At 40.6% G+C, this 18,986-nt stretch overlaps 1 protein-coding gene across 4 annotated transcripts in view; it reads left to right on the top strand.

Annotated features, from left to right (window-relative positions):
- Positions 1–18,986, top strand: part of Pbx1 (PBX homeobox 1) — a 305,452-nt gene that overhangs the window by 247,233 nt on the left and 39,233 nt on the right. The window lies entirely within an intron of this gene.

Here is an 18,986-nt window from a genome sequence, read left to right as displayed (position 1 = left end):
TACATCCCACAGCTTTACTTTTCTTAGCTGCTTCTGAGAGACCTTTTAATTGTGTGTATTAAGATGGTGTTGCCCTGTATGAAGTTGTAGGGCTGGAGGGAGGGTAACCATTAAATGCATATGCAAGTTGAATGTTAACAACTCGTTTTAGTCTGGCCAAGCTTAATTCTCTTGTAAATTAAATTTGAATGTGACTTTTGAAAGGGTTAAGATTTGTCCAACTGTGCTTTCAGTTTGCTGCCATCAGATGACATTCAGGTCCTGTGACCAAGGATGAGGGCAGAGCCCCAGGCAGGTGATGTGAATGGGCTGAGAAAAATGGGGAGGTCCACACATGCATGGCTGTACTCTGATGAGTTTCCTTCATGACAGAACTGTTTGCCTACATCAGAAGACCTTTAAAAGTTAATACTGTGTCTACTCCTGCATAAGAGACATTTTAAAAACAGAGGGTTTTTTTTTCAGCTCATAGTTGTTAATAATCAAAAGAAGAAATCACAGTGTTTTAATGTTATATACATCCATCACTTCTCCTAGCTGCCAGCTTAAATGCTCTGGAAGCAAGTATGGCCAGATCATTCACTGACTTGTTCATTCCTTTTCATTGGCCTGGACACTCATCCATTCAATAATCTTAAGCCCTTTTATCTTTGGGGAATGTACATATGTGACATATGTCACATATAGGTCAAGTTACAAAAGCCCTGGACCTGAAATAATCAGAACCTCTGATGATGGCACTAGAGAGATGGCTCTGCAGTTAGGAGCATTGGATGCTGGTCCAGAGGACCCAGAATTGTTTCTTACAACTATCTAATCCTACTCCCAGGGAATCCCCTCTTCTGGCCTCTACCAGCATCAGGCAAACACATGGTGCATAAACATACATGCAAGCAAAACACACATACATATTTAAAAAACCAAGAACCAAAACCAAAACAAAACCCTCTGATGTCAATCAACTCAGGAACAACCAATAATATCTTTAGAAGAGCGTACTTCCCACCTCCGAGGCATCCGTACTTTGGGCTTCAGTGCAACAGCAACCATCTTTTTCTGCATGCTCTTTATCTCTTTGTAGATTCACAGTGAACTTAGTTGACTTTCAGACTAGTGATGCTTACATTCTAAGAGCACTACATCCATACTGTATGTGCATATGCATGATATGTATCTCAGTTCTGCCCATGTACTATGGACAGATTATTTTCCTTTGAGAGGATTCAGCTCCCCAAATTCCAGAAAGGACAATTGAGCTGAATGCTATATAAGCCATTGTCCACTATAATGTTATACTTATGAACCCCCAAAATTAATATAGCGTGAGGAGAGATGCTCAAATACACACAAAAAAAAGAGAAATTGTACTGCTGGGAAAATTTCAGGCTGGGAAATGACCAATGTCCTCTATTGCCTTTTCATCGAAATTGGTGTTTCTACCATCCTGTCCAGCTTGGCCCACCCTCAGGTTCTGAGAAATTATTCCAGACTCATGTGGCTCCTGCCTTCTATGCTGTCAGGAGAAACCACAACGTCAAAAGGGAAATTCACTTTTGTGGTTGCTCCAAAAGGGGCATGTCCCCATAGACTTCAGGAAACATTTAGCATATTAAGTTAAACAGGGCCCTACTATGTGAAACAACAAAGGTTTCTGAAGAGGACCACTTTCTCCAAGGTCTAGCCTGAACTACTCTTGTTTTCTGAAAAAGTCCATGTTCGGAGACAAGCTTGTCTTATGTAGACTATTATTTTGTTGTTATTGCTATTGTTGTTGTTCTTCTTCTTTAAAAAAAAATCCCACTGTTCCTCTACAAAAGTAAAAGTGGGTAAGTTTTTGGAGTTTCTGCTTCTCTGACTGTATTTTAGTCTAAGAAAATTCTTTTCCCAGATCTCTAAATATTAAATATTTAGAAATCTTCATATCTAAATCTGCTTCAGTTTTACACCATGGATAAGCAAATGAAATGACTCATTCAACAAATATTTATTGAGAACCGTCTAATATCCCATATCAGTAACAGAAGTATTAATAGGACATAGCTCTGGCAATCCATAACATTACCAGAAGCTAAAAGGGGTGGAAATTATCTGCCTTAGTCATCTGGTTCTTGGACAGAGAGCTATACCACCTAATGCAATCAATATAATACATTATCTTAAAGGCATCTTGGAACTAAATGTCAAAAGGGGCATTTATATATGTAGTCCAACCGTCTAACATATTTGAATTGCTTATAAATATGACTGGCCTTTGCTATATATTCTTTTATATTTATTACAAGTGACTACAGCAATGGGATTTTGTCTTGGTAAGAATAGTCTATTTTAATCTTGTTTAGTAAGTTAATACATAACTATATAGTACTTAATATGACTAGTGTTATTAAACATGGGTTTTTAATTTTACCTAATTTCAATTAATTTAAAAATAGCCACTTGAAAGTACTGGCTTCTATCTTGAGCATTGAGACTTACATGTTCTGCCAATCATTAGACAGACACCCAAAGTCATGCAGTAGTGTGAGAGGCATCACCACACTGAGAAAGAAGGATAAATACCCTTAAAAAAAATACAGAAAACAATACTTTTTGCTAGTCTAAAATAAATAGAACCCTTACTTAAAATTAGCCATGTATAGGAAGTCAATACACATTAGCATAAGAATATGCTTTAAGCAAGGAAATAATATGGAGGAAGATTTTAAATATAAATATAGAATTACCTACATTTATTATAGTCCCTACTTGCAGTAATTTCCAGCTATTTAATTCCCCTAATTATAATTTTTCTAGCCTACCCAGGTCATGTTCACATTGAACCCTTTGGCTAAGACTCAACCATTCCACGGTTCTACAAAGTGCAGGTTCTATTTCAGTCCCCTCTGGTGACCTTTGCAATCCTTTCTCACAGCCTCTGCCTTGCTGCCCCCTTCCTGCCCTGTTAGTCTGTGCAAAGTGCAGCTGGCACCTCAGCAGTATCACATGGGAGCCAGTGAGCAATGAAGAACTTTGGGTCCTATCCAGACTTGTTAAATGGCTTTCTAAGATTTCACTAGATCCCCTTGTAAGTTCTAAGCTTGTGAAAGTCAGCTTGAGGACATCAAGTCTTGAAATCCTTCCTATCATTAGGACTTCCCTAAAAGAAGGAATTAATATTGGTTTCTTCACAAAATTCTTTAATTTTCCAAGAATTTTCTTTAAGCATTGGCAGATATACCCTCACCAAAAAGAAAGAATTTAATAGTGTGAGGGCCTGGAAAGATAGCTCAGTTACCCTTACAAACATGAGAATCTTGGTTCAATTCCCCAGAATCTATGTGAGAAGCCAGCATGGTTGTATACTCCTGTAGTCCTGGAGCTGGCAGGCTGGGGTGGGAGGCAGAGACTGGTGGATCCCTGGAAGTGCTTAGGCCAAAAATATCTAGCCAAAGTAGCAAAATCCCAGATTAGTGAAGGACTGATTGTCTCAAACAAAGCATGTAAGTTAGCATGTAAGCATGCGGATTGACACCTGAGTTTGTCTTGACCTCCACTTGTGTCTCATGCATGTGCACACACGAACACTCACACACATGATTTTGTACAGTGCAACCATTGTATGCACTGGCTAGAGTCTGCCATTTTACCAATGTCATCATGCACACATATGTGCACCCTTCAAACATTCATCAGTTCATGGAACATTCCACACTGCAATGCAGAAAATAGTACACCTTACCTTATGTAAATATTGCTGTTGTTTGTGTGTCATTGACCAGAATTAGTGTTTACACGTACTGTATTCACTTCTGAGGCCAAGTTTTCTACAACTTAATGTGCAAATTGTGGACGTCCGTTCTTGGCATTTTGGTGGGTACAGTACACTTGTGGTTTGGTTTCTGTGCCGTACGGCTGTCCTGGTCTCATAGTTTATAAAGACAAACGAGAGAAGATAGAGGAAGAAGGGTAAAGCCCATAGGTATGCACAGAACAATCTGGACTTTTACAGGAAGTCTAAGGTTCCACTCCTACCCCTTCCCCAGCTGACCTCACTCCCATACTGTCTTGGAGCGAAGGAGTGCTAGAAAAGTGATTTAAAGTCAAGTAAAGTTGTTTATTCTATATTTGCCATTGCTTTTAATCTGGTATGCTTTCTTTTAAAGGGAATTATAAACTCCCCTTTCACATGAAAAGCTTTTGAAATATGTATAAACAGAAACTTCAGAGTGACTCCCTCGTGTGTAGGATATTAAAGCCTCCCCTTTCTTCTTTTGTCATTTTTCCCCCTTTTAATCCAGTGTCCTTGAGCTGCAAGTCCCGTCTGTCTTTCTTGCCTCCCCAAGCTCACACAAACATTTTCATAGTGAGCACTTGCATGGTCTTTACTGAGCTTCCACCAAAGGGACACTGCCAGGGAATGATGCTCTGACACAGGAAGCATCAGTCCTTCTGTCAACAGCTCAGACATTCTGGAAAGATCTCCCACAAGTTTGAAGGCCCTGTGCATCTTCCGGATGGGGAAAAGGATACCAGACATGCCTCACTACCTCACTTTGTGTCTACAGTTCTAGCACTAAGCTGTGTCTCCACCGATTATGCTGGGAGCACTAGCTCATAATATTTATTGAGATCCTACTAGAGTTTGTCAAGTGAAGCCAGAACGATTACTTATTTCACCCAAGATCAGCTAACATGTAAGTGGCAGAGCCAGTTGTGGACCCAGTAGTCATAGTCCTTAAGCTGTTTAAATGTTGGGAGTTGCCAGGATCCTTGCACTATGAGCATCTGTTAGTTGCCCTGTGATGCATATTATGGAACTTAAAGGGTATGAGAAAGGACTCTAAGAACTGAATCCCTCTTCAGTTGTATATCCTCTGTGAAGGCTTACATTTTGTCAATTCTGTCATCAAAATTAAACCTGGACAATTTTTAAGAACAGTCCTATCCCACATATGCCTACCCTTTACCTTGGTCATGATTTTTTACCCAAAGGCCCCATGAAATCTAGAAGTGATAAGAGATCATATACCAATCGTCTCTGTGGAGATTGGCTGGTTCATTGTAACAGAAGGGAAAACTTGTGTCTATCATATGGGGTACTCATATCAGTTAGAAGTAGCTTTGTGGCTATTGCTTATTTTTCTAATCTGGAGGGCAGAAAAAGGGGAGAAAGGGGGAGTGGCTTTTGCCTGTGAATATTTTAATATCTTTTGCATGTTAAATAATGCTGTTAGGAGCTGAAAGGTCCACCGGGAAGAAACTGAAACAGCATCAAAGGGTAAGAAAGTCCCCTCACCTTGGTGGCCCGGGACCTTCATCAAGTTTCCTTCCTCCTTGTTCACATAACACTTAGAAAGTAAGTTAGAAAGAGTAAGTGCACAGGGATATGAATATGATATCATCTGAGTACAGTTAAGAAAGATAAATAGGGAAAAATATAGGGCAAAAGTTGAAATTTTTCTTAAAGCACGAGACAATAAGAAGCAGAAGTATGAAATATGCTATCCACTTGTAAAGTGACAGCGGGACAAAATTGGCAGGAGAGTGATAAAACTGTATTTGGAATACAAAATGAGGGTTAAAAACAATTGAGATACACAAGTACTAAAGGGGGACAGTAAAAGCAAATCAACCAGGATGGGTGGTTAGATAAACACCATCAGCAGGGACACAAAGGTTCCAAACATCAGACCAAGTAGTAATAAAAATAAAGAAATCATATAAAATAGTAAATTAACGGACAATTAAAAAACAATAACGATAGAAAATTAACAAGCTAAATTGGCACTTATAATTGTATTAATCGCTAACACTGCCTTGCTTTTTGATGTGAGGCACTTTATATGCCTTAAGTTACTTAATTCGTGTGTACTTTTAAAATGCCAATACTTAAAAACTTGGAAGCAAAATAGCTGTGCATCAGAATAATTCACAAGAAACGTTGTGAAAGCTAGCAAGATGGACCCACAGGTGACAAGTTCCCATTATTTAATGTTTTGTTAAATTTTCATGGCTACCTTACCCAGCATTTTCTTTCTCTTTCTCTCCTGAAGTGTCTGAGGCTATGTATATCAATTCTTTTACTGGCCTCAGTAAGGTGATTCTTTTCTAGAAGCCATCCTCAGTGGTGAAAACTCCCAATACTACTTAGACCTTGTGACAACTGACAAGTCTGTGATGGGGTCCAGTTTCAGAACTCGGTTCAGGCTTCTTGGATGTGCTCTAAGGCATCCTAAAGTTGGAATGGAGTCCTTTGCTGCTCTGTACCTGTCTTCTCTCTGGACCATGGATTTCTGAAATAGCATCATTTTTCTTATGTCCAAAACAAAGTATTCCAGGTCAAGGCTGATACTTAGCATTCAACGAATGCTTCTTTAAAATGAAGCTAGATCAGTGGTTCTCAACTTTCCTAATGCTGCTACCCTTTAACACCTCATGTTGTGGTGTCCCCCAACCATAAAATTATTTTGTTTCTACCTCATAATTGTAATTTTACTACTGTTATGAATTATAACGTAAATATCTGATAAGCAGGATCTTATGATATAGGACCCCAAGGGGGTTGCAACCCACAGGTTGAGAATCACAGGCATAGATGAAGTTGCTATCCCTGTGGGATTGTATTGTTGGTGTTATTGTAGGGTTGGGTTGGGTTAGGTTGGGTTGAGTTGGGTTGGGTTTTGTTTGGTTTGGTTTGGTTTTTGTAGAAGTGGTCACCTGGAATCTGATTGTTGAGACTGTATCTTTTTTTCCTGCCTGAAACCTATACAGACATTCATTTGTGTAGTCTAGAATGTTTTCCTACCAAAGCTACCTGAGAAAGGCCTTGTCCCTTTGAACCTTTTCTATTTATTTTAGATTTGCCATCTTTGACTTCTTACTTGTTCCTATAATTATATCTCTACATGCCACTTCCCTTTCCCCATCTTCCCTGTGCAGGAGGTGATGTCACTGTGGTTTAACTTTGATCTAGTATTCACCCCTTCACCCATTCATTCATTCATTCATTCAGCAGACATACTCCTATGGTCTCTCACTAAACAGTTTTTATGTTGAGTGGGCATGATGGCTGAAAAGATAAAAAGAGTCCTGGTGCCTCTTCTCTAAGTAGGCTGCCATTCTGTCTTTGTGGATTTCTGTGTTTGAGGTTACTTTGCGTTGAAAGGGATAGAAACCAGTATAAGTTTTCATAGGTGAGTGTTTATTTTTAAAAGGACTCAGAAGTGACTTGGTAACACTCTCCTTGGAAGCCAGACTCCCGTTCACTCAGCCCTCTCCCAGGTTGGTCACAATCTGTGCCACTTTCTTCTCATCCCCTAGCTTTCAAAGTTGGCCACACACCAGAGATCTATTGGGGGTGTAGATTTTTCTTTATATGCTTTGTTTAAATCTTGAATGTACTTTCTTCTTTTCTTCTTTTTTTTCTGAATACAAATGAATAGTTAGTGCCGAAAATTAGAGAAAACAAAAAATAACCCAGAATAAAATTACCACTTACTTTCAGCACTTGGGCTTCCAGCACTTTGTGTGTATGTTTTTATGTGGGTGTACAAGAGTTACCTGTCATTTTGTAACCTACTTATTTTCCCAAAAATATGTTATGAATACTTTTCCATATTATTAAACATTCTTCTCAAACATAACTTTAAATAGTTGCGTAGGAACATGTGATAGGGCAGATCCACAATTGTTTTGTATCATTAATAACGCAGCAGTAGACTTCCTGGTTTAGAAAATACAGCACATGTTTTCTGTTATTTCCTTGGATAAATTTCTAGAAAAAAAAATGGTGACATCAAAGGATAAGAAGATGTCTAAGGTCTTTGTAATAATGTATTGTAAACTTGTATTCTGGAAAGTTCTATTATGTTGTAGTTCCTACTAGAAGTTTATAACTAGAATTTCCCCCACACCCTCAACAATAATGCCCAGCATCTTTTCAGATTTTGTGAGCTGTTTTGCTTTCATTTGTACTTTTTTATTAGTGGTGAAGTTGGATTTTTTTTTCATGTTTACTGGCCTCTTATGTGTTCTTGAAATGTTCCCTCACTAACTTCAAAGGACTTTTGTACTATACAGATATTAACTTCTGAACTTAGCTAATACTTCAAGGACAGTTATGTTTCCAAATGAAGGAGACAAGTTCAGAATGAGACCTTATGTCTTTTACTATCTCTTTGGGATCTTGAGAGGGAAAAGCTGGGTTGAACACTGGCCTCCCAACAGTCTGGGGAAACTTGACATCTTCCGTATTTCTGATCTATTTAAAAAATCAATTCAGTATTGTAAGATCGAACGTAAAAATTATCCAAAAGAACCTAAAGATAAGTTATTAAATATAGATTAAATATCTTCAAAGATATTTCTTTGAAGATATACCCTATACCTATTTGACTAAGTCAAGTAAGTTACATCTCTCCTTGCCCAGTTCATAGCCCAGTTGAAGAAATAGAAGCTGCATATGTTTAAAGTCCCTTTTTATTATGACCTTTGCTAGACTTAGGTCAAGGAAGGTCTCCCTTGAGAGACTTGTTGCTTTTCTTATGTCAGTTTCTAGATCAGACACCATATGTGTTCTTTGACCATCAGTAAGCAGCACACTTTTCTAGACTCCTGAACTCAGACAGCTTGCCTTCTCTTTTCATAGTACAGCATCTAGAAAGGCCAAGGCAGAGTTCTCATCCATCAGGACAGCTGGACAATTTCCACTGCAAAAATTGCTGTAATTAACTAAAGGGGGTTGGGTGGGACGTGATTTAAGAAGCTCAACCATTTTATGCTTAGATGCGGACCTCAGAGGACAAGTAGGTACCTATGCTATCTATGGACTATCTACCGAGTAAAGCTCCTGAATGTGAAATTGTTGAGTTCACAGATTATTTCAAGCCCTTGTTCTCATTTCAACAGTAAACAGAATTTTCTTATAACGACAACAACATCCACTGTAAGTGCATTGGGCACAATAGTGCCTAATGTCCCTCCACACTGTCTGCCTGCTTCTTCCCTCTCGGCTTCCAACTATATCCCGCCCCCACCCCTCTGTTAGCTGTAATGACCCTGCAAACACTAAATGGCATTTGAGTGCATTAAGCAGCAGCCTCTCCAGTGACATAGCAATTACGGCTCTGAAATAGATTTGGTGCGTCACAGAAGATAAGGGTTTTGAAAGTTTCTGTTGTGATTATAGCCTGTAACTCCCACAAATAATAGGCTTCAAAATAAGAGGCTGCCAGCGAAGCCTTTGTGGCTTTGTCTCAGTGATGGCACGTAAATTGCTATTAATGTCCTAAGTGTACTTGAATATGCCAGTCTTTGGGATGTGGAGTTGGCTCAGTGTCTCTCTTTACGCGGCATGTCATTGTTGGTCTGATAATCTGGGGTAATTGCTGTCTCTTGGATGGTCAGAAAAGTGTAAGAGGTTTAGCTTCCTGTGTGACAGTAAATAGCCTCAAGATTTACAGAAGCAGGCACGTTCACAGACCTGGTTGTGTGTGTTCCCTGCTTAGTCACCACCATCACAGCAATGTGTACATTGTGTCTGTGTGTACCCTGAGTAAATGATACACTTGGCAGCCAAAGCCAAGCAAAAATCAAAGGTTATGAAAATGAAGTGAAGAATACCATTCAATATGGGATCGGCTAATTGGATCATTTATCTCAAGAGTTTTAAAAAAGTATGTTTTGTTTATCTAGATTGGGCTATATCAGTAAACATTGTCTTACATACCTACTTTTTTCCATTGTAGCTGTGTGTGTGCGTGTATGTGTGTGTGTGTGTGTGTGTGTGTGTGTGTGTGAATGAGGTCTTGGGGTGTCATGAGTAATTTCTAAACCTATTTTAGTGGCACTGGACCAACAGGAAATGTGAAAAGTGTATATGTTTTTTGACTACTGTATTGATATGTGTGTGTGTGGGGGGGGAAGATTCTTTGAATGTCATGAGTAATTTCTGAACCTGTGGTACTTAAACATGAAATGTTGAGTGTGTATGGGGTTTTTTTTTGACTACTGGATTGATGTGTGTGTGTGTGTGTGTGTGTGTGTGTGTGTGTTGGTTTGTGCACCTTGAAGGATAAAGGATATTTACTCAGATACAAATAGAATTCTCTTCACCAAGATATCTCTATTTGGCTGAATCATGCTGAGCTTAGTTTTCTTTGCCAGAAGATCAGGATAATCTTTAAAAAGTTAAATAAGAACTAACATTTAAGTTTTAGCCCTCTGCTTACTACATAGTTAGACTCAGGACCCCTGTGCATCTATGGGGCATTGAAGCATTTTGTTCAATAGTTATACTTGTACTTTTAATAGGGGTGAGAAAGCAATCCATCCTAGTCCTGAAACTGTACACTGTCTTACATGCCATGAGAGCCACAGAGTACTACAACTGGCTTAAGCCTCTGTCTACTGTGACTTATGTAGCAGTATTAATTCTGGGTCTTCATGATGAATGAATTTAGAAAAAAAAAGTCACTAGAGAGCACCAAAGCAGATCACCCCTGAATGCCAACTCTAAATGGTGACTGTATATTGTCACCTAGCCCCAGCTCCTGGTGTCTGAAGCACTCAGAGTATTATTCCATAATGGGGACTAAGTTTGGTCAATTTAGTGTCCTCTCCTGAGGAGTTAGAATGTGTTTCCATTGATCTCTGTGTCAATGTCAATATGTATTTGTTGTCTAGAGTGAACAAATTACCTATCGCATATAGCTTTGCAGCCAGGGTCCCATCTTCCTAGGGTCAGGATACTAGCGAAGCTTTCAAAGCACCAGTTCTTCATTCATTCAACACAAATGCTTACTGAGAAGCTACAGCATTAGACAGGTTCCTTGCCTTCAAATGGCTTCTTGTTGCATTATTTACCACTTCACTAAGGAGAAATGTCAAAGCAAGACTCCATGAGGTCTTCAAGTCTAGTGATCAAGTTTCTGTATCCTCAGCCCTATATTGTCTTCCTAAGCCCCGCCCCCTGGCCACCTTTGGATTCCACAGAGCCTTTGACTAGAGGTCTCTTTCTGACTGGGAGTCTCTTTGCTCTACTCTTTTACTTCTCTGTGTTCTGTTCAGCTTCAGACTGACTTTCCAGAAGTGTCCATGACATTCTTATATACTATTCTGACCTGGCACCACTTAGGACAATCTAGACACTCTCTCTCTCTCTCTCTCTCTCTCTCTCTCTCTCTCTCTCTCTCTCAGAGAAAGAGAGAGTCAGAGATCCCCCTCAGACTGAGACACAGCAGAGGCAGCAAGGAAGAGATCTTCTCATCCACAAGGGAGTTTCTGTATAAGGGAGTTTCTATACAAGGGTTCTCAGATGCAAGGTCAGGATAAGGTAGTTAACACAACTGATGCTGAGACATGTATGTCTGCAAGAAATTCTCCAAAGAGGCTACCTAACTTAGCCAGTAAAAATATTACCAAACAGCAACGATAACAAAACAATTTATATTTTCAGAAATCCATATTTGGTGTGTGTAAGGGTATTCTATATTAGACATGCCACCTTCATCCCCATATCCTAAGATGGAAACTGGATGGGGGTCTCATCCCAGGAAAGAAAAGATAGGGAAGCATACCCCAGTGGAGGACCATTAGGGACTGTGTTTGCACATTTTAGAGTTTTCACAAGACTCAAAATGGTAACCTAGAAACTGTCTGGATTCCAGGTAAGAAATGTACCTTCTCCTTGACTCTTTCTGAATATTGCCACTTCTTGAAATGGTATGTGAGACCCTGTACTATGTCTTTCTCAACTGTTCTCCCTGGAAACAAAGTACCATGATGTAAATGGTAATCATAGAAAACTGTTTGGAATAAGCTGTCTCCCTGGTGGCAATTTAGTAAGTAAGGGAAAGGTTACAGCCTGCATTCAGAGTTTACCCAGACACTAGACCCACTTCTGCGTGGTATTTTGAATAAATTTTAAATGTACTTCTCTGCTTCCATATACTCAGACTGAACTGTTGAACTCAGAAACCTGATCTTCCCGTATCTTCCCTTGATGGAGAATGGATGCTATGGAATCCCCACGTTTATTTCATGTTCCCTTCAAGATACGTCTATCACAATTTGGGATGTGTGAGGCACTGTGATAGGCTCTTTGGAGTCAGAGACATTACACGGCCTGGCTCCTGTCCTTTGGCATATAAAGAGTTTTGTGAAAGAACACATATGATGCAGTGGTATAGGTGGGGTGATCAGATGTTTACAGAGCCTTCAAGAGCCTGATGCAGAAATGGGCATCGCCAAAGAACCAAGTTGCAAGGGTAATTAAACGCAGCCTTGCAAAGAACTTCTACATAAGTGGGTATCACTGGATGCTTGAGAGTGCTGTATTCAAGGAGAAAGAAGTAGAACTGCTGTTATGGGAATCCCTGAGTAGCCCGAGACAGTTGAAGTAGCAAATGAGAGTGTTGGCTTGGGAATAAACACAATCAAAGATGCTATAGACTCGATGAGGACAGTGACCCTCATCTTGAAGCCAAATGGAAAGTCTCGAAAGGTTTACCCTGGGCAGTGATATGATCAAAATTACATTTTCGAGAGATCCCTTTGGGGCAACCAGAGATAAGCTTGGAGGAGTGCCAGGCTTAGCCCAGATCTGTTTCCCATTGTAAATTTTTCTGGGAAATTTTAAACTAGAGGATGACCCCTGGGGGACTTTCCAGTCACATTTGTACCACATTTTGACATTCCGAAGCCTCTCTTGGTAAGCGCTGGCAAGGTTATCTTCGGAAAGCACAGTAGGAAAAACATAGTTCTTCTAGCTTGATAGAAAAACAACAAATGAGCTCATGTGTAGTGGCATATACCTATAATACCAACACTTGAGAACCAGAGGCTGGAGGATCGCAATTTCGAAGCCAGCCTGGGCTACATAGTGGGGCTCTGTCCACATTTGAGAGGAGGAAGAGGAAGAGGAAGAAAAAGCAGTAGAAGAGGCAAAGAAGAAAGAGATGGAGGTAGCAAGAGAGAATAAGATTGTGGATCTAAAGTATAGCTTCCATGTAAACTGACGTATCTGGGATACAGAGGAGCTGTGTGTGTGGGTGTGTGTGTGTGTGTGGGTGTGGTGTGTGTGGGGGTGTGTGTGTGGGTGTGTTTAACCCACATGTGCCTAGAGGAGAAGACAGGATACATATATGTTCTTTGTTTTGCTTCCTCGTTGACCCACCAGCCTGGCTGATTGAAGGCCTGAAGCACGTACACCTCGTCGTCCATGCTGAAGGCATCTCTGATAATGGCATCTGGCCCGTATGCAGATCTAGCTCAACTTGGTGCTGACATCAGCCAGTTTGTGGCACCTCAGCGTATTTCTGGGTTGCAAATGAGAGTTTCTTAGTGCCAGGCTCGCTTGGGCTGTCAAATCAGGTGATGAATTCTCTGTATCACCAGCGCGCTGCTAAGGTAAGCGCAGAGGAAGAGTGGGAAGGAAAGGAGATGGGACAGGAACCACTCACAGCCCAGCAGCCTAAAGGCCCTGCAAAACCCAGAAAGAGGCAGCTGCTTGCCAGCTCCTGTTCTGATTTGAGAAAAGTTGCAGAGAAGAAAGAAATTGAAGCTCATGGTTTTTCCAGCCTGCTAGCTCATTCCCTGCTTTCTTTCTCCCTCTTCAGACAGCCATGCTTGGTCTTTAGGTATACTTCTAGCAAAAATCTATTCTGGAATAAAGAGTCACTTTTGTTTCAAGCATTTTCGTTTCCGCCCCCTAATAGCTTTCATTGTGTTTTGAAGAACTCTATCTTTTTTTTTCCTTACCTTGGGAACCTGATGCTATTAGTTCCGATTTTTATCCTGTTACCTTTCTCCTCTATAAGGTTCTAGATTCAGTCTTTCTGGTTGCCTTTGGCTTCCCTGTGTGAAACTAAAAGTAAGATTGGATCTTGTTTCTCCACCCCATGCATATGACTCTTCCAAGAGGAATGTTTTCAGAAATGAAAAAGACTAAGTCCTCAAGGGTGGTTCCTGAAGTAGGCGCTGTGAAGTGTTGTCCATTGTGAAGGACAGCGTGAATCAGACAGGAAAGTCGGGTGCAGAGAAAACATAGTCTTAGCTTCTGCCTCCCTCCCACAGCTGCTAATGAAAGCATCCTTTCCTCTCACTACACGCAGATAATAAATACACAAAGGCAGAGCTTTCTGCTTAATATTCACCCGCAGTCAGGGAAGAGGGAAAGAATTGCTCCCGAGGGTTAACATGGCAGTAAGCGAGGTCAGCTGTTTCCCAAGATGGTACGGCCTCTGAAGGTCTTACGTTAAAGCTGGAACGTTACCTCGGAGGCAGCTTGAGTGATTTACGGGAAAGACAGTGAGTGCAGTTGGGTTCGGTTTGCTTGCAGTTTCTGAGCTAGCCATTCAAGCCACCAGGACAGTGGGCAGTCCTCCACTGTACAAAACACATCTAGGGAAGGAAATTCTCCCAAATCTCTTGACACCACGTGAAAGTGCCTTATAAAGTGCTTTTCCCTGTCTGACTTGAGCCTCTTATGCTACTGTTTCCTAAATTTGGCAAGAAGCAGGGGAACCTCGTTGGTATATCCTTGGGTAAGGTGATGAGCTACACAATTTGATTCAGGCCACAAGGCTTTCCTGGAATATGGGCTTGGGGCTAATGTGGAAGAATCTTGCCCTGGCATGGTGATTGTCAAATCTAAGGGGTGTGTGTATGTGTGTGTGCCGATTCTTTGGACTTCCGGATGGAAGAAGAGTTAGTTTGGTTTGGTTTGTTATAAAACTAGGTTTATGGTATGTACTTATAAATTTCATATATTCTCTTTCACTGGTACAATTAGCATATGCAAAATGTTTGTTTTGATGTTTGATTGAAGGAAACTTATCCACCATCTGCGAGTTCCCTATACTCCTGACATCTTATACTGGTTTGAGAAAGTTGAATCTTTAAGAAAAGAAATTAAAGTCTAATTGTTTGATAAATTCCAGCTCAGAGATAATTCAGAGAAGTCTCCCAGTATTACTGTGCATTATGGAATGCCAGTTCTTCCTGTAAAGATACAGTATGGCTAATGTTCTCTCCTGAACACTCCATCAGGGGCCTCACTTATGACTGTTTTGATAGAATTATAGCATGGTTAAGTGAGGTGGTGGTGGTCATCTCAAATTCCCCTGTGCCATGTGCCATGATAAAGATGCTAGCTTTCTTGGGATTTCCTTCTCTACCTGACTTCTACCAGGTCAGTCTTAAGGTAACTTTCCCACCAAGCCCCCAGGCACTTTCCTCTACCTTGTGGAGTTGTACTTAAATATCTTTTATCACTTTCTTCTAAGATCTCATACTGCCCAGTCAGCACACACACAAATGCCTGCCTACTCTCATCTAGCCCCATGCACACACCACAACATATTTGCCTGCCTATCTATCTATCTATCTATCTATCATCTGTCTATCATCTATCTATCAAAATATCAAGGAAACATACACATATGAAATTACTAAGATAGACAGATATCAAAGTGCTAACAGTAATTATCTCAGAGTAGTAGATTATGGGTGTTAAATACTTTGCTTTTTAAGCTTGTCTATTTTTAAAATATTATTGATAAGCTTACCCTTTTTTCCCCAAGGAAAAAGATGAATACCATTAAAAGATTTTCTTGTAGAAAAGGCAATAAATTTAGTCACTGTGCCTAGCAAGCCTCAAATGACACAAAAATATACATGCCCTTAGTTGGGTGGGAAAGCTGAGGCACCTTCTCCCCATGACAACCTGTGCTAGGAATTTGAATTAATTCTATTTCTGATTTGGATTATACTGCCGAGTTTTTGTCCCTAGAACATTGAATGGTATATTGTGCCCCCAACTGTTCTCAGTAAAATGTCCTAAATATATACAAGTGGAAGAAGCCTTCTAGCAGAGAAGGCAATGAGAAGACTTATCTGATGGATTAAAGGGCTAGAGGCTAGAGCTCAGAGCAGTTGTTCATGGACCAGAAGTTGGGGAGGCATGTTCTTAGCACTGCCTGGAATAAGCCACTTGGCATTTTCCTTCTTAGAAGTTTGATAAAAACCTACTCTAGGCTAAAATGACTGGAGGAAACTGTTTTGAATGAAAAATAAGGCCTTGCTGGGAAAGTTGACTCATCACTCAGTGAGCCAATGGCAAAGGAAGCCAAGTCAAGGAAAGGTGACAGAGAAGGAACTGGCTTCCAAAGTTAGGAGGCCTATGTTCTATCTCGGCCATGGACCTGGAAGATTTTCTCTTATGTCTCAGCCACTTTATGACTGAGAGGTAACCAGGCACCTGTTAACATACAGTGTGCAGACATTCTGTCTTCTACTTATTATGGATTTTCAAGTAGTAATATGGTGGTCCCTTATAGGTGTGAATTATAATGAACCGTGAATAATAAAGTCCAGAAATTTTAATAAAATGAGAGAGCAGATGATAGAAACTGTTTTTACCAGGGATCCCTAAGACATGGTCTGTTTGGCTTTATCATTACCAGAGTTGAAATAAATTGCTTCCAAGAACACAGTGATTGGGAAAGGAGACACATTTTAGTGCAGTGACCTCAGAGATCTCAAACATATCAATCATGAATTAACTGTCATAGAAAAATCACTCCTGAACTCTCTCAGTCTGGGGTGTTGAGTGAAAAGACTGTCCACTCCACAAACCCTTCAGAACTATTCCTTGGTTGGGGCCTCCTGCCTGGTACAAATGGCCTCCAGAGGCCCCGCCAAGCTCACGGTCTCCCATCTTACTACCACTCTGATGCGTCCCACAGTCGTAGCCATGATGTTTCATTTGTATCCCCTTCTCAATGTTCACATGAAAGCTCATCTCCACAGGTACATTAATTCCTGATGTGCCAGCAAGACATAATACTGTTCTCATAGAAGCCCTCACCTTCTATTTTGTTTGTTTGATTTTTTTTCAGGTAAAAAAAAAATGATACAATATATTCTGATCATACTTTCCCCTCTCAACTTCTCCCAGATCTTCCCCACCTCCCTACATGTATCTCTCTCTCTCTCTCTCTCTCTCTCTCTCTCTCTCTCTCTCTCTCTCTCTCTCTCTCTCTCACACACACACACACACACACACACACACACACACACACACACACACAAATTAGAAGCCAAAATACAACCAAAAGACTAATACAACAGTGTGGGTGTGGGTGTGAAAGTCTACAAAAGTTTACTGTTGGTCATTTACTGCTAAGAATGTTATCTACCCTTAAGTGGGTTAATATACCCAGTGATCCTCCACTGGAGAAGACTAGTTTTTCCTTTGCAAGTAGGTACCAATTGTAGATACCTTCTTTGTTAGGGATGAGGAGCCATATCGATTTCCCTCACTCAGTGCTGGGGTCCTCTCTGGCTTGAACATGTACAGCTCTGTGGGTAGTGTATTATCTCCGTTCATTCATATTTGAACCAGTCCTGCTGTATCTGGTGGACTCTGCTGCCTTGATGCCACCACATCTGACTTTTACAATCTTTCCATCTCGTCTTTCACATAGGGCTTAGAGCCTTAAGGGAAGCATTTGGTGAAATCATCCCATTTTGGGCTGAGGGTTCCAAAATCTCTCACTGTCCAAGTTGTGGCTTTGTGTGATAGTTTCTATTTTCTGCAAGATGAAGCTTCTCTGATGATGAATGAGCAAGACACTGATCTATGGGTGTGGAAGAATGTCATTAGGAGTCATTCTATTGCTGTATTTCTTTAACAAAACAATAGTATCCGCTTCTCCCCTAACCCTATGGTTTATTTGGTCTCAGAGTCTTGGCCACCCTAACAGTGTCAGGCATGGGTTCAGTATCATGGAGTAAGCCTTAAATCCAATCAGAGTGATTGGTTACTCTCACTTTTCCTCCACTATTGTACCAGCATATCTTATAGGCAGGTCACTAATGTAGATCACAGGTTTTGTAGCTGGATTGATAATTTTCTTTCTCCTCTGGTAACATGCACAGTACCTTCCAGTGCTGTGAACACTAGGCAGTGGGTATAAAGCCCCTAGTTAGTCACCAGCTCAATTTCTCTGCATTCAATGAGATATATAAGGGTTGTCTTTATCTACAGGGCTTTATCATCACTTTGCAGAGAGCAATAAATACCCTTGGCAACAGCCTGAGATGTTTCAGGGGTTTTATGGGGTCTCTTTGGCCAATGACTCAAGTAGATATAATCCAACCCTGGAACTTGAGGTTTTCCTTGGTGGCACAGATGTCTAGTTGGGCCACTGTCTCCCCCAGGATGACTCCATTTATATTTTTTAATATATGTGTATAATTTAGGAAGGTTCTTTAGTTTCAGGTTTCCATATGGTCCCTCAAATGGCCCTTAATGTTAGTTGTCCCTTCACATAGTCCCCCCTTTTTTTCTCTCTTCCATCCCTCTCCTATTTAGCCCTCCCTTTCCAGTCCTCCCTCTTCTCTCTTCATAACAATATATTCTGCTAAGTACATTAGTTCCCAGTGTTCCAACAAGACACAATATTGTCCTCATGGAAGCTCTGGCCTTCTTAACAACAGGCTCAACAGTTGATCAGGCTCTGTCTTGATGGTCTTGTCTTAGCCTCTTCCTTGAATACATGAACTATACCCACTCATCACTATGTGCCAAACTGATTCTAGACCCTGGCATAGAACAGGACCTGGTATCCCATAAACACTCAGGACACACAGCGCTAAATTGAACTTCAGAAAACAAGCCAGTCTTCTTATTCTTCACAGGAGAAAACCCCTTATTCTTCACAGGAGAAAACCAAAGCTAGCCATGTTTAGGTACTTTACCCACATCAATGGCTAACTTGTTGCCAAGACTAAAACCAAGATAAGTTTCTCATGTCTCCTAACTAGAAGGCAGCTATCACTTCATAGATGGCTGGGAGATGAATCACAGAATCTTGGAGAAATACAAACACATCACATAAGTGGGAGATATAAGCTTTGGATCCAAAGGTTCACCAGGAGGATGAACTCATTTGAGTGTGGGGGGAATATTATCATCTACAACCCTATGAGCCCATTTTATGGGT

Source organism: Grammomys surdaster, unplaced genomic scaffold, assembly GCF_004785775.1.
Source record: "Grammomys surdaster isolate TR1022 unplaced genomic scaffold, NIH_TR_1.0 130, whole genome shotgun sequence".
In the NCBI taxonomy this organism is placed as follows: Eukaryota; Metazoa; Chordata; class Mammalia; order Rodentia; family Muridae; genus Grammomys; species Grammomys surdaster.
Note: the sequence above shows the minus strand (reverse complement) of the source record. Positions and strands in the feature narration are given on the sequence as shown.